The sequence below is a fragment of the Pseudophryne corroboree genome, chromosome 4 (assembly GCF_028390025.1).
Source record: "Pseudophryne corroboree isolate aPseCor3 chromosome 4, aPseCor3.hap2, whole genome shotgun sequence".
Lineage (NCBI taxonomy): Eukaryota > Metazoa > Chordata > Amphibia > Anura > Myobatrachidae > Pseudophryne > Pseudophryne corroboree.
This window is the reverse complement of record NC_086447.1, coordinates 332,289,595-332,310,593: the sequence shown is the minus strand read 5'-3', so window position 1 is coordinate 332,310,593 and position 20,999 is coordinate 332,289,595. Positions and strand designations below refer to the sequence as shown.

The 20,999-nt window shown below is 43.7% G+C and overlaps 1 protein-coding gene across 1 annotated transcript in view; it reads left to right on the top strand.

The window, feature by feature from the left end:
• Window positions 1-1,125: 1,125 nt before the first annotated feature.
• The window catches only part of LOC134909492 (leucine-rich repeat-containing protein 15-like), a 29,225-nt gene continuing 9,351 nt past the window's right edge, over window positions 1,126-20,999 (top strand). The window contains exon 1 of the mRNA XM_063916417.1: window positions 1,126-1,351. The gene's annotated coding sequence lies outside the window, so the exon portion shown is untranslated. The remainder of the gene's footprint in view (window positions 1,352-20,999) is intronic.

The following is a 20,999-nucleotide window of genomic DNA, read 5'->3' as shown; positions in this document are numbered from 1 at the left end:
TATGTGTAAGTGACATTATGTGTGTCATTATGTGTATAAGGGCATTAACAATGTGCGGCATATATGTAAGGGAAATTATGCGTATAAGGGCATTAATAAGGGTTGGCATAATGTGTAAGGTGCACTATGTTTATAAGGACATTAATAATGTGTGTCATATGTGTAAGGGGAATTATTGTGTGGTATTATATGTATAAATGCATAACCAATGTGTAGCATTATGTGTATAAGGTGCTCTACTGTGTGGCGTAACGTATAGAAAGGGCACTACTGTGTGGTCTAATGTGAATAAAGAGCAATATGTTGTGGTGTAATGTGAATAAGCAATATGGTGTGGTGTAATGAGAATAAAGAGCAATATGGTGTGGTGTAATGCGAATAAGGAACAATTCAGTATGATGTTATGTAAATGAGGGGTACTACTGTGAGGAGTAACGTATATAAGGTAAATTGGTACTACTGTGTGATGTAATGTGAATAAGGGACACTATCGTATGATAAATTGTGAATAAAGTTGCACTACTGTGAGGCATAATTTGAATTGGGGGTACTATTGTGTGGCCATGCCCCTTGCCAGCAAAACACATACCTTTTTGGTCTGTGCGCCGAATGTGCACACTGTTCTTATTTAAATTACAGCGAGTAGGAAAACAAAAAATGGGCTGCTATGGGTGGGGGGTGATGGTGCTGGGAAAGGGGTGCAGGGTCAGAGACGGAACTAGCGGTGGTGCTAGGGGGCACCAGCCAAAAGCTTGCCTAGGGCATCATATTGGTTAGGGCCGGCTCTGCTCCCTGGCACGGGTGGCACTGCCGGGCGGTGCCCCCCCTCATGGCCAGTGCCCCTGGCAAGTGCCATCCTGGCCAGTAGGAAGATACACCCCTGATCAGAATGACAGTTTTTATTCAGAAGCTCAGTCCAGCAGTCCGTTATAACATTCCTAGAAATTCCCAGTGCCCTGCCCCCTTTCATGGTCTTAACTCTGAATACAAATCATTATTCCCACAAGGAGAGAATGCAGCAACAGGAAGAAATATTTCTCCTAGTGCCGTCAATAAAATGAATCTGTTCTAGTGCAGACTAAAATAGTTATTTGGTCTCAGAGATTACTAATTTAATAATTTGGAAATCCCATTTCAGTTATGCAAGCAACAGAGGTGCACTGTACTGACCAAATTGCAGAAGTATCATGACTTTCAGCTTCTGGAAAAACTGAATTTTCAACCTGTTGACACATCCCCCTCTGCTGATTCACAGATGTAGGAGCTTTATATAGAGGGTGGGGAGCAAAACTTCTCTCAGTCTGTATATCTACAACACAGAGCAAGTACTACAGCATACTCCGCAACCAGGGTAGGTGACATCTGGATTTAATCATGCTGATAATATAACAATAACAAAATCTGTACACTTCAGCAATGTTCTAACTGGACTGTATATATCTTTTATGTAGAAGTCTCTAATATGTTCACAGTGAAAATATTTAAGTTAAATTAAACCAGGTTTTCTTGTACATTACATAGTACAGTAAGTCATTTCTGTATTTGTTTTAAATTTGTTGCGTTTTGAATTACTGTTTTAATTGCTTACATTTACAAACTGTTAAATAAGTTTAAATTAATGGTGTATTGAGCATAGGTATATATATATATATATATATATACTGTGTGTGTGTGTGTGTGTGTGTGTGTGTATATATATATCTATATATATATATATATATAGTGTGTGTGTGTATATATATATATATATATATATATATATATATATATAAAAATAATTATTATTATTGCTGTTTTAGGAACCTTCCCATTCATTATCATGTGTCTCTGTCTTTACTATGTTTACTAGTTCTTTATAATTCACAAAACACGGTAATAAGAGATTTAGGAAAACACTTCTGCTAGAAAATAGTTTTACAGTGTGTAGCCTTACATTTGGAAAGATATTTTTCCTGTCATGCTATTTGTTCCAAAAATAAAAGTAATATGTTAGAGATGAATCTTTGTCCACACAAGGCTTGTAATGTAACATTTACAGTATTATGTGCATAGGAGCCAAATCCATCAATACCCCACATGTGCTGTTCTTGACGTGTCGAGATTTCAGACCTGGAAGAGATGCTCTGGACTACTTCCAATAAAATGACGTTATGTTTGGAAAGATACAATGCATATAATACACAATATTGGGACCACATGAAAACGTTTGTCAGGAAATCCTTCTACAAGAAATAGACAATGTTTTGGCTGTTCACAATGTGTCTCCAGGACAAAATGCAGCTTGTCTACTTCATATAGAGAGATATACAGAGCCAAGGTCTTTATACAAAAAGAAAAAAAAAGGAAAATTTTATTATATAATATATTGCTCCTTTTAAAATGAAAAAGCTGGAAATGATAGTGATAGAACGCAGCTTGTTTGTAAAACATCCATAAGGCTAGATTGCATGGAACAGCATATAGTCAATGTAGCCCTTTAGGGTGGAGCTCATAGTACATTAAGACTGTGGGGGAGATTTATCAAAGCTTGGGAAGAGATAAAGTGGAGAGAGATAAAGTACTGACTATGCAGCTACTTTGTTACAAGCTGTGTATGAAAAATGACAGTATGGAGTAGATTTGTTGGCACTTTTTATCTCTCTCCAAGCCTTGATACATCTCTCCCTGTAACATTTTTATATTCTGACCATACACTTTGTGATTTTGGCACCGAACATTTAATTACTACTATGAACAGTTTACTTAGTGTAAAGTTACCTACAGCTTAAATGACTGTACCAGCACATGAGTTGGACAGCATTTGCCATTTGAGAAGTCTTTTACCAGTGTTTCCTTCAGGATAGTCACTAAAGGTCCACGTTTACATATGTATGCTGTGTATCTTAAGCTGGGTATACACTATACAATTATCTGGCAGATCTGGTTGGTTGGGATGAAATGTGGTAATAGATGAGAGCAGATGACAATCATCCATTTCCTCTCAAGCACTGGAAAATGGACAAAACCTGTCGTTGAGGCAAATTGGTTAAATCCGTGATTTAACCAATTTGCATGAACAACAGTTTTTGTGCGTTTTCCAGTGTTTTAGAGCAAATGGTTGATTGTCATCTGCTCTCATCTATTACCAGATTTCATTCCAACCAACCAGATCTGCCAGATAATTGTATAGTGTATGCCCAGCTTTATATTTGTTTCACTCCACTTAAATAATCAGGCAACCTGTGATCATATTAATCTAGTAGCAAATTAGCAGCAAATTAAAACTTAAAAAACAACTTTGGGCAATTACATTTTATCTGATCATTACTTTATTATCCAAAAGAAAATACTGTTTCTAATAAATATTTTTATTTTTAAAAAGCGCATTAAATAATGGGGCAGCTGTGTACTGGATACAGCTTTCCTCATGTGGTATTTCATCAGTTCCGGGGCTATATTTACTTGTAGAAAGTGCATCTTTCAGACTCTCACTTTAATTTTGCTTGACCTCAGCAGTTTTCTAGGTATGTGGGTGTTTTCATATCCTTGTAACAAAAACAGTGTGCCAATCAATGGCCTCATTTAGGGTTGGACATTACATTTATTGCATAATATACACATTTGTTTACTGCACGTGTTCCTGTAATTGTACCATATATGGAGTGCTGGCGCAACAATACACAATGATGATGATTACCATCCCTCCGCACTGTCTGGCTACTTCCAATTAGCTGAATGTGTATTGATGATAGTACTTTGTTATATCAAAGCTTTCTATTCACGTTACTTAAAACGGATATTTATATTTGCACTACTGCATGAATGAAACTTTTTAAAAAGGAAAATCCATACATGTGGAACTGTTTTTATTTAATTACATTTTATAAGGACTTTGACATTTATTAATAAGTGTCTTGTCTGCGTTTCAATTCATTAGGTTCTATTTTGTATAAATAGGGTAATATGACTAGCATTTCCTACTAGTGCTAATTCACATCCCGAAGGATATGCATTCTGAGGCGCAAAGTACTGTACAGATGCTTGTTACTTTGCGCAGGATCCGTTCTGCACATGTGTGAATGGGTCCTGGATACAGAACGCAGCACAGCATCAGACTGTAAGTGATTGACAGTCTGAGACCGTTTTGGAGCAGGGAAGGAGCGGCGTCAGCCTCCGTTTGTGGAAACTGAGGTGTGTCACCGCCGTTTAGGGAGGGGGAAGAGACCAGGATTTCTTATGAGGATCTGCAACAGGCGGCTTGCAAGACCTCATGGATGCCTCAAGCCACCCAATGGTGTCGCAATTATCCGATGCTCCGTCCTACTGTAGGACGCAGCTGGGATCACTACTGCAGCAATAGGTGTGTACTTGTAATAGATGCCTCCTGCTGCATTTACACACAGGGCTATCGCTGCTGCTTCCTAGTAATGGCTACTCTAACCACATCTGGATTGGCCCCACTATCAGGTCACATCTCTATGCTCTGTACACATAGTTACAGGTCTGACAAATGGTGTGATAACTGTTTCTGATCTAGGTGTAACCTATTTGCATGCATCTTTCTCTTCGTAAGTTCAGTGGCCAAATCTATTCAACTCTAGATGAACCTCAAATGTGTAATTTTCCACTTTACTCCACACATGCCACAGTCCATTAAATTACAGGATGAACATACACGCACTGCAATTTTGGCCATTTTGTGGGCACAAAAACAGTATACACCTATATAAGGTGTTCCCTTTGGAATAGGTTTGATTATATGTAAAAAAAAATACTGTATGTCAGTATAGCAGGTTAACCTATAGCCCATTGGGCAAATACCAATGCTAGTTTAGTCCAGTACTCAAAAATACTACAGTAGAGAAGTATATGCACATTTTTGGCTTAAATGCTCACTTGTTTGGTTATTGGGTGCTCCTCGGGTTTGTGGAATGAACACTTCTCAAACAGGTGGTCAAACGCACATAAAATCTATTATAGTTTTTAAAATCTAACAGAAGCATTAAAGATTAGCAAGAGATTGCAGAGCCATTTGTCTCTCTGTGTCTCACATTCTTTACATGATTGCCAAATGTGCCTAATTCCCAGGGACAGTCCATAGTTTTGATCTTTTGTATATGGAATTACCACTGATGTCTAACTGCAAAATAACATGTATCTTTCTTTTATTATTACATGCAATTTTCACCAGCTATTCTTATTTTCCAATAATAATAATAATAATAATAATAATAATAATAATAGAAAATGAGTATTTAAGAGGTATCAAAGTCAGTAAGCATTACTGTAGTGTACATGACGCTGCCGGTATTGCATATAACATGTGTAGAAGTACATTCTTGGATACTGGAGCAAAATAGCATTTTACCCACTATCATCAATTTCAGGCAGTTGTTCTCTTTAAAGCTAGTACCCTGCATGTATAGCATTCTTAAAACCATTGATTCCAATGACCTCATATCCACTCCCAGTATTACTCATGTACAGGAGTGCAGTGCCAGCAGTGTGGTTATCTGAGTACTGCCTAGTAAAAGAGCCACATTAGCATTTCATATGCTGTTTCACTGGCATTCCAACTTACAATTATAAATGAAATCAAGTACCATTGGTTACAGAAGGAACACAGAGAATATGATTTTTGTGGTTTACAATTCCTCTAAAGCAAGTTATACAGTGACAGATAAAACATATATCTCATGTCCTAGCAATGGCCTTAATTCAGAGATGTACACAAATGCATTCACAGCTGCAAATGTATACACAGCGGCTGTGCAACAACAAGCTAATGTCATAGCCAGCGGCTATACCCATAATCCATACTGGCCTACTCTCCCAGAATGGCTGGGAGGCTCCTGAAAGGGTGTGATTCATTGGGTCAACACTAACTAGGTCGACCACTTTTGGTCGACAGTGACTAGGTTGGCACCTGAAATAGGTTGACACGGTCATCAGGTCGACATAATAAAGCCAACATGGAAAAAGTCGACATGACTTTAAAAAAAAAAAATGGTGTCGGTTTCTTCATACAGTGACCGGGAACCCCAGTTGGTGAACCGTATCCCATTGCATAGCTCGCTTTGCTCACCATGCTTCGGGCAAGGTCCTTGCTCCACTGCCGCTGCACTCAGCACAGGTTACTATTCCCAATCGTAGTCCACGTGGATCGTAAAGTATGAAAAAGTTTAAAAAAATGAAAAAATTGTGAAAAACTCATTTCGACTTTTTCATGTGTCGACCTATACCACGTTGACCTAACGACCATGTTGACCTAAAGCATGTCGACCAATAGAGGTCAACCTAATTACTGTCGTCCTAAAGACCGGGGGGTATATTCAATTAAAGTCGGATCCATTCCGACATGTATTTGTCGGAATGGATCCGACAACCCCTATTCAATCCGATCTAAAATTCGACTTTTTCAACTCGAATTTAGATGGGTCCCAGAGTAGGAGAGGGGGGCGAGCCGTGGGGGGATAGCCGGCGGGCATACAGGGAATATCAGCGCTACAGTAGCGCTGCAGCAGGATGTCACTCAGCCGCCCAACCTCACGGCAGCTTCCACCCGGCTCCAGCAGCGTGCTGTAGCGCTGACCTCCCTGTATGCCCGTCGGCTGGCCCCCCGTCTCCCTGCGGCTCCCCCTCCCCTCGCCTCCTCTGGGTCCGCATCTCAGTCCGACATCATTTTGATGTCCGACATCAACCACGTGCTTTTCGACTAGTCGAATTTATCGACTTGTCGAAAAATTTAGCAAAATATTGAATAGGTCGAATCAGGATTCGACCTTAAAAAGTCGAAAACTGCCGTCTTTTCGACAGACGGCAGTTTTCGACTTCAATTGAATATACCCCCGGATGCCTCCTGAAATTGGGTGGCGCTCCCGGACTTCTGGAAATATGATTCCCAGAGCTGGCCGCTGCCAGGTCCCTGTGCCGACCTGGCTGCCCTCTCCCAGAGGGGGTAGCCAGAAAGTCTGCAAATATGCCATAATCTGTTTCTGATCAGACATTTGCAATAGGACGCACATCAGGCAAGCATCAATCATCTCCGTAGCCCTGTGGTCCCCGGACGCAAGTTGTAACACCCCCCCAAAATGGTCCGGACATGCCTGAGTTTTTGCTACGATCTCCGTTACAGCCCCCAAATAGTCGCCGACTGTTAATCACTTTGTGGACAAATCCTCTCTGCAACCGCTGATGTAAGACCATTTCGGTACATGCTCAGTGCGAGTTAGACCACCGATAATTGCTCAAATCAAGTTGGCGTATATCTATGAATCAGGCCCAATGTTCAATGAAGCACAATGGACAGTGACAAATGATATCTTGTATTTCTCAATGCAAAAATTTAAATATTAGCTGCTATACTGTTTGCGGCAAAAACTGAATATCTGTATACACTCTAGAATATTGCCACCTGATATTACTAACCATATTATACCTTCGGAATGGGACACATAGTCATGAAATATGAAAGCTATATAATCAGGATTGCTTCTAAGAACAATTGTGTGGTGTTCTGTTTCTCAGTACTAATATATGTATACATCTACTGTAGAAAGAAGCAGTAGTACCCTTGATACAATTTGTACATCAGTGGCGTCACTGGTTCCAGACTTTTAATTTGTTGTTCAGTTCTGTTTCTGTGATATATATCAAATTGCACAGTACCGTATGTACTATACACAGTCTGACTAGTTGTGTACCTTCAACTGCTGAATACAGTCATGTTTAGAGAGGAAACAAAAGACCATTTTGAATTGATTAGTTCAGCAGTATGTAACTAATAAGTAGTTGGATTTATTGTAGCTGGAGATCAATGTTTAGTTTGACTACTCGTTTGTTATTTACTTTGGGAACATATAATACTTTGTTCAGTGTCCCTGGAGCTGAGACTACAAGGCACCATACTCACTGGTGTTATTACCCACTAGTACAATAACACATGCAGACTGGTCTAATGCCACCATACCCACTTGAGGTTTTACCTTGGATTGGGTGTGTTACAATAGTGCAGTGTAACTCTTGAGTGACCCTCAGTGACCTCTCGTGCACGAGTAAAAGGTTGTTAAAAAGCACATTTTATTTGATTTTTTAAAACCGAAAAGCCAGTGTGTACATGAGGCAGTGACTTTTTCTGTAGTACAGATGAAACATCATGTATTGCAGTTAAATGTGCACCAGGGCAGTGAAAACTTTTTGCAGATAACTAGAATGTCCTGGGCCAAACAGAGCTCCACAATTCACAGATCCCTGAACAAGATAACATAAATAATCTTTCACTTAATCCTTGGCTATGGTGCACTAGCTAACTGCCACAAGTACTGTTTCTGGCATAGATGTCAGTTTCTGATGCAAAACACAGGCATGCCTAGAGCGGGAGATCTTTCTAATATTGCAGACTCAGGAAGTGTACATGAAACTGGACCGTTAGGATGGGAGGGCAGATGGGGATAAGGGGCTGCTATCTGAATTCTTCTGTTCCGATAAGCACTGTGTTTACAGCTTTCTGCAAATATACACCCTAGAGTTGTGACTTTGTAAGCTCAGAAATAAATGCAATGTGCTGTCTGTACAGCAATATGTTCATTGTACAAGAGAACTCTCAGTTTATAACACTATTAATTTGCTGCAATCAACTCACTGGCTCACATACCAAAAGCATACAGTATGGTAAACAATAACATACATGCAATAGAAGCAAGGGCATAGCTACCATAGGTACAGGGAATGCAGCTGCTATAGGGCCTACAGCTGAGTGGGGCCACCTTCCCTGTCACAGTTACATGTTTTATAAACAAGGGTGCAGCTACCATAAGTGTAGGGAGAGCAGCTACTATGGGGCCCACCTTCCCTGTCACAGTTGCATGTGTTATATACAAGGGTGTAGCTACCATAAGTGCACCCATTTTTTGGCGTTTATATATGTATGTGCCACTTTACTGGGGCATTATATGTATTTGGCACTGTACAACATGACTAAAACCGGGACTATGACACAAGGTCATACTCCTATAAACTTCATAACGAAAGGTGTGCGCACAAAAATGGGGTGTGGCTTTGTGACAACTAGGCCACGCCTCCATTTTTGCACGCTCACCTTCGGCGTGCGCATGATAGTGGCTCTTGCCCTTTGACATACAGATCTTTTCTGGCTCTTTGCCTTTGACTGGTTGGCCACCCCTGCTCTATACACCTTGGCGCTGCTATAAAAAGTATTCAATGGGCATTGTGAATCAGGACACAAGTCTTCATATGCAGAGCAGCAGAACAGTTCCCTAAATTCCTGACAGTCTCTCCTAAATTGGAACATACTATACAGGGAGGAAGTGTAGGAACCCGTGAATTGCAGGCATCAGCGAGATCCCATTGAGTGTGGCCAATGTTTTAGAGGGGAAATCATTTAAAAGGCAAAGGGGCCATTTATCATTGATTGCAATGTGATCTGGGTATGATAGTAGCACTCAGGATGTTTAAAAAGGGAATAGATACATTTCTAATTGAAAGAAATATCCAAGGATATAGCATTGAGTGTATTTTAGAAAAGCATGATTTTCAGTGTTAGTTAAACATAATAATTGAACTTCATCTGGGTCAGTATAGGTAAATAGTGTTAAACACAGATTAGTGTAAGAATGATAAAAAAGGTTGAACTAGATGGACATTTTGTCTTTTTTCAACCTGAATTACTATGTTACTATGATCACATTGCGAATGCGACAACATCAGCCAGATGTATCATCTGGCACAGGCAGGAACAGGGGCTCCAATAGGAGCTCATCCCTGTGATGTGCCGAGTGTGCTGTAGGGGTTGCTGCGCATGCTTGGTCCATACTGACTGCACTTGCAGAGCGACCAACCCTCTGCCGCTGCATATGCAGTGTGTAGCCCATTGACTACAATGGCCTACCGCCATCTCCAGATGGTGGTAGCTGTGGGGGCCAGTATCGGGAATGCTTTGCATACCGAATATTATATATATATATTAGTGATGAGCGGGTTCGGTTTCTCGGAAACCGAACCCCCCCGAACTTCACCCATTTTACACGGGTCCGAGGCATACTCGGATTCTCCCGTATGGCTCGGTTAACCCGAGCGCGCCCGAACGTCATCATCCCGCTGTCGGATTCTCGCGAGATTCGAATTCTATATAAGCAGCCGCGCGTCACCGCCATTTTCACTCGTGCATTGGAAATGTTAGGGAGAGGACGTGGCTGGCGTCCTCTCCGTTATTGTTGAATTTGATTGTGCACTATTGCTTAATTGTGGGGAGGGCTGGGGAGCAGCTGTATAATATAGGAGGAGTACAGTGCAGAGTTTTGCTGATCAGTGACCACCAGTTATCCGTTCTCTGCCTGAAAAAAACGCTCCTTATCTGTGCTCAGTGTGCTGCATATATCTGTGCTCACACTGCTTAATTGTGGGGACTGGGGAGCAGCTGTATTATATAGCAGGAGTACAGTGCAGAGTTTTGCTGACAGTGACCACCAGTATACGTTGTCTGCCTGAAAAACACTCCATATCTGTGCTCAGTGTGCTGCTTTATTGTGGGGACTGGGGACCACCAGTATAATATTATATAGGAGGAGTACAGTGCAGAGTTTTGCTGACCAGTGACCACCAGTATATAATATATAGCATTACGGTACAGTAGGCCACTGCTGTACCTACCTCTGTGTCGTCATTAAGTATACTATCCATCTACATTCTATACCTGTGGTGCATTTTAGTTTTGCAGTTTGCTGACACAGTGACCACCAGTATACTATATATAGCAGTACGGAAGGCCACTGCTGTACCTACCTCTGTGTCGTCATTAAGTATACTATCTATCTACATTCTATACCTGTGGTGCATTTTAGTTTTGCAGATTGCTGACAGTGACCACCAGTATATATAGCAGTACAGTACGGAAGGCTACTGCTCTACCTACCTCTGTGTCGTCAAGTATACTATCCATCCATACCTGTGGTGCATTTCAGTTGTGCGCAGTATATATAGTAGTAGGCCATTGCTATTGATAGTTACTGGCATATAATTCCACACATTAAAAAATGGAGAACAAAAATGTGGAGGTTAAAATAGGGAAAGATCAAGATCCACTTCCACCTCATGCTGAAGCTGCTGCCACTAGTCATGGCCGAGACGATGAAATGCCATCAACGTCGTCTGCCAAGGCCGATGCCCAATGTCATAGTAGAGAGCATGTAAAATCCAAAAAACAAAAGTTCAGTAAAATGACCCAAAAATCAAAATTAAAAGCGTCTGAGGAGAAGCGTAAACTTGCCAATATGCCATTTACGACACGGAGTGGCAAGGAACGGCTGAGGCCCTGGCCTATGTTCATGGCTAGTGGTTCAGCTTCACATGAGGATGGAAGCACTCATCCTCTCGCTAGAAAAATGAAAAGACTTAAGCTGGCAAAAGCACAGCAAAGAACTGTGCGTTCTTCTAAATCACAAATCCCCAAGGAGAGTCCAATTGTGTCGGTTGCGATGCCTGACCTTCCCAACATTGGACGGGAAGAGCTTGCGCCTTCCACCATTTGCACGCCCCCTGCAAGTGCTGGAAGGAGCACCCGCAGTCCAGTTCCTGATAGTCAAATTGAAGATGTCACTGTTGAAGTACACCAGGATGAGGATATGGGTGTTGCTGGCGCTGGGGAGGAAATTGACAAGGAGGATTCTGATGGTGAGGTGGTTTGTTTAAGTCAGGCACCCGGGGAGACACCTGTTGTCCGTGGGATGAATATGGCCATTAACATGCCTGGTCAAAATACAAAAAAAAATCAGCTTTTCGGTGTGGAATTATTTAAACACAAATGCGGACAACAGGTGTCAAGCCATGTGTTGCCTTTGTCAAGCTGTAATAAGTAGGGGTAAGGACGTTAACCACCTCGGAACATCCTCCCTTATACGTCACCTGCAGCGCATTCATCATAAGTCAGTGACAAGTTCAAAAACTTTGGGTGACAGCGGAACCAGTCCACTGACCACTAAATCCCTTCCTCTTGTAACCAAGCTCCTACAAACCACACCACCAACTCCCTCAGTGTCAATTTCCTCCTTACCCAGGAAAGCCAATAGTCCTGCAGGCCATGTCACTGGCAAGTCTGACGAGTCCTCTCCTGCCTGGGATTCCTCCGATGCATCCTTGAGTGTAACGCCTACTGCTGCTGGAGCTGCTGTTGTAGCTGCTGGGAGTCGATCGTTATCCCAGAGGGGAAGTCGGAAGACCACTTGTACTACTTACAGTAAGCAATTGACTGTCCAACAGTCCTTTGCGAGGAAGATGAAATATCACAGCAGTCATCCTGCTGCAAAGCAGATAACTCAGGCCTTGGCAGCCTGGGCGGTGAGAAACGTGGTTCCGGTATCCACCGTTAATTCAGAGGCAACTAGAGACTTGATTGAGGTACTGTGTCCCCGGTACCAAATACCATCTAGGTTCCATTTCTCTAGGCAGGCGATACCGAAAATGTACACAGACCTCAGAAAAAGAGTCACCAGTGTCCTAAAAAATGCAGTTGTACCCAATGTCCACTTAACCACGGACATGTGGACAAGTGGAGCAGGGCAGACTCAGGACTATATGACTGTGACAGCCCACTGGGTAGATGTATTGCCTCCCGCAGCAAGAACAGCAGCGGCGGCACCAGTAGCAGCATCTCGCAAATGCCAACTCGTTCCTAGGCAGGCTACGCTTTGTATCACCGCTTTCCAGAAGAGGCACACAGCTGACAACCTCTTACGGAAACTGAGGAACATCATCGCAGAATGGCTTACCCCAATTGGACTCTCCTGGGGATTTGTGACATCGGACAACGCCAGCAATATTGTGCGTGCATTACATCTGGGCAAATTCCAGCACGTCCCATGTTTTGCACATACATTGAATTTGGTGATGCAGAATTATTTAAAAACGACAGGGGCGTGCAAGAAATGCTGTCGGTGGCCCGAAGAATTGCGGGCCACTTTCGGCATTCAGCCACCGCGTACAGAAGACTGGAGCACCACCAAACATTCCTGAACCTGCCCTGCCATCATCTAAAGCAAGAGGTGGTAACGAGGTGGAATTCAACCCTCTATATGCTTCAGAGGATGGAGGAGCAGCAAAAAGGCCATTCAAGCCTATACATCTGCCCACGATATAGGCAAAGGAGGGGGAATGCACCTGACTCAAGCGCAGTGGAGAATGATTTCAACGTTGTGCAAGGTTCTGCAACCCTTTGAACTTGCCACACGTGAAGTCAGTTCAGACACTGCCAGCCTGAGTCAGGTCATTCCCTCATCAGGCTTTTGCAGAAGAAGCTGGAGACATTGAAGGAGGAGCTAAAACAGAGCGATTCCGCTAGGCATGTGGGACTTGTGGATGGAGCCCTTAATTCGCTTAACCAGGATTCACGGGTGGTCAATCTGTTGAAATCAGAGCACTACATTTTGGCCACCGTGCTCGATCCTAGATTTAAAACCTACAGTACGTTGTATCTCTCTTTCCGGCAGACACAAGTCTGCAGAGGTTCAAAGACCTGCTGGTGAGAAAATTGTCAAGTCAAGCGGAACGTGACCCGTCAACATCTCCTCCTTCACATTCTCCCGCAACTGGGGGTGCGAGGAAAAGGCTAAGAATTCCGAGCCCACCCGCTGGCGGTGATGCAGGGCAGTCTGGAGCGAGTGCTGACATCTGGTCCGGACTGAAGGACCTGCCAACGATTACTGACATGTCGTCTACTGTCACTTCATATGATTCTCTCACCATTGAAAGAATGGTGGAGGATTATATGAGTGACCGCATCCAAGTAGGCACGTCAGACAGTCCGTACGTATACTGGCAGGAAAAAGAGGCAATTTGGAGGCCCTTGCACAAACTGGCTTTATTCTACCTAAGTTGCCCTCCCTCCAGTGTGTACTCCGAAAGAGTGTTTAGTGCAGCCACTCACCTTGTCAGCAATCGGCGTACGAGGTTTCTTCCAGAAAATGTGGAGAAGATGATGTTCATCAAAATGAATTATAATCAATTCCTCCGTGGAGACATTCACCAGCAGCAATTGCCTCCACAAAGTACACAGGGACCTGAGATGGTGGATTCCAGTGGGGACAAATTAATAATCTGTGAGGAGGGGGATGTACACAGTGAAAGGGGTGAGGAATCAGAGGATGATGATGAGGTGGACATCTTGCCTCTGTAGAGCCAGTTTGTGCAAGGAGAGATTGATTGCTTCTTTTTTTGGTGGGGGCCCAAACCAACCAGTCATTTCAGTCACAGTCGTGTGGCAGACCCTGTCGCTGAAATGATGGGTTCGTTAAAGTGTGCATGTCCTGTTTATACAACATAAGGGTGGGTGGGAGGGCCCAAGGACAATTCCATCTTGCACCTCTTTTTTCTTTCATTTTTCTTTGCATCATGTGCTGTTTGGGGACAATTTTTTTGAAGTGCCATCTTGCCTGACACTGCAGTGCTACTCCTAGATGGGCCAGGTGTTTGTGTCGGCCACTTGTGTCGCTTAGCTTAGTCACACAGCGACCTTGGTGCGCCTCTTTTTTTCTTTGCATCATGTGCTGTTTGGGGACAATTTTTTTGAAGTGCCATCCTGCCTGACACTGCAGTGCCACTCCTAGATGGGCCAGGTGTTTGTGTCGGCCACTTGTGTCGCTTAGCTTAGTCACACAGCGACCTTGGTGCACCTCTTTTTTTCTTTGCATCATTTGCTGTTTGGGGACAATTTTTTTTAAGTGCCATCCTGCCTGACACTGCAGTGCCACTCCTAGATAGGCCAGGTGTTTGTGTCGGCCACTTGTGTCGCTTAGCTTAGCCATCCAGCGACCTCGGTGCAAATTTTAGGACTAAAAATAATATTGTGAGGTGTGAGGTGTTCAGAATAGACTGGAAATGAGTGGAAATTATGGTTATTGAGGTTAATAAAACTATGGGATCAAAATGACCCCCAAATTCTATGATTTAAGCTGTTTTTTAGGGTTTTTTGTAAAAAACACCCGAATCCAAAACACACCCGAATCCGACAAAAAATTTTCGGTAAGGTTTTGCCAAAACGCTTCCGAATCCAAAACACGGCCGCGGAACCGAATCCAAAACCAAAACACAAAACCCGAAAAATGTCCGGTGGACATCACTAATATATATATATATATATATATATATATATAAGCTTTGTGTTTGTCTTCTATTATACAGTATATGGAGAATACCTAATCACTGACTATTTCTCCAGACAATATAATTGAAGAAAGTCTCGTTTCCTTATAGCATAGGCTGCAAGATGCTATGCATCTTTGCCAGCCATAATTAAATCAGAGCGCACACTTGAAATCAAGTTGCTGGTCCTTTAAATATCCAAGGACATCCTGTACCTAGGAAAGCAGAGGTGACGTTTCCAGCCTGCTTTCAGACTGTTCCAAACCAGGCAGATTTTACTTGCTGCTAAATAGCAGGATTAAATTAAAACCTTACGTTTGGCAGTTGGTAACTCAAATGTCTGAACCGCTAATCTTGGTAATTCAGAAACACTGTGCGAATGGAAATCTTTGCTGTGGAAAACTTTTCATTGTTATATACATACGAGTCTGTGAAACGATATCTATGCCATGGTAAACACAAAGATGGTAAAAACAAAGTTTTTTATTTTACAAAAAATTGAGAATAGTACTGGTAGACTGGACCCGTGCATTCAAGATACTATCCACTACCTACTATAATGAAGGGTAAGGCATAAGAACCAAAATTCTTTTACAGTGGTATCATTCAAGTGGAGAAATTTGTTCTACCTATGCTATAGTATAAGGGTACATCCAGATGGATATATTTTTCCAAGCTTGTCTGAAGAATACTTGCCTACACTCCTGGAATGTCCTGGAGACTCCTAAGATTTTTAGAGATCCCTTGGGAGAATAGGCAGTCCTCCAGCTTCCCACCCACTTCTTCAGTGCAGTGAGCAGAATGGAGCTATAATGACACTGTTTGCTTCAAACTTTGACCCTGCCTCATAGCAGCAAAATACCATATATTGCAGCATTTTGCAGAAGATGCCGGCAATCATGATGTGATTTACAGGGCAATGCCACCACTGTTGCCCTGGGACCTCCCCAGGGGCGTATCTAGAGTAGGGATGTCCATCGACCATTGATGAGTCAAAGTCATTGATGGTCCATGGACATTTCACCATCGATGGTAACTGCTTGCCCGATAGTCTCCGCCATCCCACATGCCATTTTCAGTCATATTGTTACGGGGCTACTGGGCTGTCCCGCCGCTTACACTGTGGGCGGTACCCTATTAGAGGCGATTATTGCAGTATCCAATAAGTGTCCACTTTGATCGACCAAAATTGGACCCTCGATCACCCGAAAAAACATGGGATCAGGCATAAGTCCCCGATCCCATGTGTTATTGCGGCTCCTTATCGCGGATTATGCTTCGGTTGCCTGAGGCACCTGAAGCATAATCTCTTATAAGTGCCAGCATCAGGAGAAAGCAATGCCAGCATCGTGACTAATAGGATCGCTCCCGGCAATCTTATTAGCCGCGGTAAAGTACTGCTGCTAATAGGATACGACCCACATGTGTGAAAGCCGGGAATGGGAAGTCCTGGCTCTTGCATAGACTGAGCTGTCACTCACAGCTCAGCCCCGTCCCGGCTTCACACTCAAACAGCGGTAGCCTCCGCTCATGTGCATAATCAATGAGAACCATTGATGATAATGCACAGAATAGTTGCTTGACATCGATGGTAACCATCAATGGAGGCAACACCGATGGCCATCTCTGATCAAGAGAGTAGGAGACCCGTGTGCAGCCTCCATCAGGGTGGGCCCCCTCCTCTCCAGCCAGCAGCAGCAGCGTAGTTCTAGTGCGCATGTGCAGATCTCTGGGGAAATGGTGTCACGGCCATTTTTCTGGTGACTTATGAAGAGCTGCTGCTACCGACAGGGGACTCGGAGAGGTATTTAAGAAATGGGTGCACTGCACACACTCACGCATTATAGATATGCCACTGGACCTCCCCCTCAGGATCTTATGGGATTCCCAAAAAGTTGGCATCTACAGTATGATCTAAATACCCTAGATATTGTAATAGGCTGCCCCTTTATTCACTTGGATAGAATTCTAAAAACAAAGGTGCGCATAAAAGCCTATGAGCTTTTACTACAGAACACACCAGGTACAGGCTGTATGAGGGGAAAAGAGTAAATATTCACCTGGTTGTTCCCTTATATGTCACTGTGGGTTCTATTTATTAAACACTGCTAACATTTGTCTGAAAACCTGTAGCATTCAGTCGCCGTAGTGTGACTCCTTACAGTGGTGCCAAGTGGGATGGGGAGCGGGTGCTAATTACACAAGCCCCTTCCGTTACCTGTCAGCCAGCCACAGCCTCTCTCTCTAGCCCAGCACATGCTGCGGTGGGTTCAGGGAGTCTCCTCTGCCTGCAGGGGGGGTTAGCATGACTACACCCCCGTGATTAGTGCCCCTCAAACCTTACTGGGGCACGGGCAATCTCTCTATGGTCATAATGAACTAAGAATATATTACAATGCTAAGTTATATTTAATAATAACCAACATTTGAAAATGTATCTTTTGCACAAACAAGGGCACCATGCTAGGCATAAATGATATACTGTAGGTGCTGCTTGAGAGATATGGACTAAACCTGTGATTAGTGCTGGATTGGGATCTGAATCCTGATTCCAGTACAGTACAACAGCAAATAGGGAATAACAGAGGGAGATTTGTATGAATGAGGTATACATAACACTGCACATAAGGACAACTAATCTGTATCACATGTTACACACTGGCTGATCTGCATTCTATTTTTATCATGAAAGAATAGGGATGTCTGTATTAAAAGCTGGAAGCTCAAGCTACAGAAACATGTGGCCTGAATTAACAGTGTTTTAAATTTTTCCGCCTTGTCCTGGCTTGCTTGACATGACAGAGACAGCATAACTACAGTATTCTAGACATAGCCACTTGTACTAATACTGTGGATAAAGCGCAGCTTGAGAGTCCTTCTGTTTGGAATGTTATAGTGGAATTTTATATTGCTATGCCTTTCTTTACAGCTAATGTTGCTGACAATAAAATGCTGTCATGTCCTCACAGTGCTGCAGCCATGAACCCTGTCCCAATATGGAATCTCCCAATGCTGCAGCCATGACTTTTGTTCCAATATAAAATCCAGAGCCGTAACTAGACATTTTGGTGCCCTGTGCCAGAAGGGGAATTGGTGACCCCCCCCCTCCCTTATACTCAAACTAGGTGCACTTGGTTTCATGGGGAAGGGGTGTTGCCGCATAATAGTACCAATTCACATTACACCATACAGTAGTGCCACTTGTACACATTGCGCCAGGAAGAGCCCCTTAGACACACTGCGCCAGGTAGAGAGAGAGTAAGAGAGGGGTGTCAGTGTGTGTCTAATTACCTTGCAGGAAGAACCCAGAGCATCACAGTGGGGGAGCCGCCACACTTCAGGATACAGCAACTCGGCGCCTCAGCGGGGGAATACACGGTTGGAGTGCCACAGCAGGGGAGATAATCTGTACAGCCTTACGGCCTCTAAGTACATACTGCAACCTACTCTGTATATATGGTAACATCAGAAAGTGCAACTTCAGGACTTACAAGATGCACACAGAGCATATATCTCACGTGGATCGCCATCACTTCAGTGCCAATACACCCACCACTCCGCCAACCAGGCCACTTGGGTCAGCTGATATGCCTAGTAAACTCATTAGCTCACCCCACTTATTAGACACCATGGCCATCCAGCACAAGCCCTTCCTCCACAGAGCAGCAGCAGGTACCCCCATCCCCTCCCCCATCAGTACTGCAGCGACCGGCTTCTCCCGCCTACCCCACTCCCCCCATTAGGGGATTACCACAGCCGGCTTCCTTCCCCTCCTTGCTCCCTCCATCAGTGGAGTACGGCGGCTGGCTGCAGATCCCTGTCATCCGGCTGCAGGGCAGTTAAGAAGGAGCCTCGAGATGTGGAAGCTGACCATGGAGGAGTCGTCGTCAGGGGACAATGCTGCTGCTGCACTGCTAGCCCAGCTAGTAACTTTTGTCAAAGCTGCAGACAGGCAAATAAGTACGGCATTAAGAAGTGTGCACATGCCTATGTATGTCACATGTGCGTGCCAGCGTATGCGCTGTGTGCAATGCACCACTGCCACACACCTAGTTACGGTCCTGATGGAATCTCTCAAAGCTGGAGCCATGACCTCTGTCCAAATTTGGAATCTCCCAAAGCTGGAGCCATGACCTCTGTTCCAATATGGAATATCCCAATGCTGGGACATATTTGGGTGCGACTATGTTAACTAGTAGTAAGCAGCAAGCTAAACAACCGCAGCTTCCTGTTGGTCTGTACTGTCAGTCCCCACATGTCTTGCTGCTAGCTAGTATTGCCACTTTGTGGGGCGGAAGGGGGTAGGGTTGCGATTAGTTGGTAAATGCACTTATTTATGTATCGACCATGGGGTGGTTTCCCTGCTGATAGTTTGGCTCTACCCCAGGTGTTTCCTGCATGCCTGATGCTGTCCCACAAAGATGTTCCATTCAGAAGAAACAAAGCTTTGTATCTGCTGCATGAAACAAGATCAGGCCAACAGACTGTCTCTTGCACTCTCTTCACTCCACTTGACCCTATCTCTTTTCATTCAGTGTGTCAGTCAGTGCAGAGACCAGTCCTTTGGGCAGAATATATCAGGGGTAGGTATGACCATCGAACATCAATTATTTGAAATCATCGCAGGTCTATGACTAATGGTAACTACTTTAACAATCGATGGTGGAGAACCAGATTGTTGCCCACCATTGATGATACAGAGCCACCAACACCTGTGAAGCCCTGCCCCCAGGCTCAGATTGGCCAGTAACTCTTTGAACATTAAAGCAAGGGTGACCATCAGTTGGTGAAACCATCGATAGTTCCCATAATGATGGTTTCACACCATCGAGGTTATCCATGAATGATGACTATCAATGGATAACTCACCGATGGCCATCCCTAGTCAGGGAACATCTTGAATGCTAGGAATGAGTAATCTTTTGCTTTGGCTTCATACAGAGATATTACAGCCAAAGCTGAATTTTCTATTTTGCGTGGAATGATCCTCTAAAACAGGGGTTTAATTTTCACTATATTTGAACCATTTTGCATAGAGAGATCCTTAATTCACTGCATAGTTGCATTTACTAACATGAGTGAGAGGTGAGGTGTCATATTGCTTCCTCATGTAATGACGTATCAGCCTTAAAGGGTCTTTCTCAAAGCTGTAAAAATGTGTTTCTATAGATAGGCTTAACACGCCAAGCTGGAGTTAGTTATGGGGATACAAAACATTTCTCCATCTGATGGGTAGAGCTGGGTAGATCAAACATTCCTTATTGAATGTGGCTAGGTGCAGAAATGTGCCTTGTATTAGGACCAGGTGCACAAATTCAGTGCATGCTGCAAGATGAGTGATTTAGATGGGCATCAAGGGGTGGGGGTTGCATTTGATTTGGGCAAATTGTTTGCAGCTACTAAGCTACTGTACCTCGATGGGGCTTGATTAATAATAATAATATTTCTATTTATATAGCGCTCTTTCTCCAACAGGACTCAAGGCGCTTTAAAGACATCAAAAACAGTGCACATAGGAGCTAATTCAGTAAGGATAGCAAATTCTGCTAAGCAGCAGAATGTGCTATCCTTTGGATCGCATGCTGGGGGCTGCCCATTGCTGGGTTAAGGCTGACCAGCATGCTGACCGGCGCCTCTCCCCCTTGATGAAGCAGAAATTGCGATCGCCTCGCAATTTCTGCTTCATTGTAAAAATTCTTGATGCCTCCTGCTACGGCTGCATGAGACCCAGCGCCATCTTACCCATCGAGGCGGCTGCGTGTGATGTCATGCAGCCGCCACAATCACGCCCCGACATGCCCCCCGTTCGCGGTGCACCGCCCACTATTCGCATCGCTCTGCCCCACGCAACGCTCAGTCTCCCTGGAAAC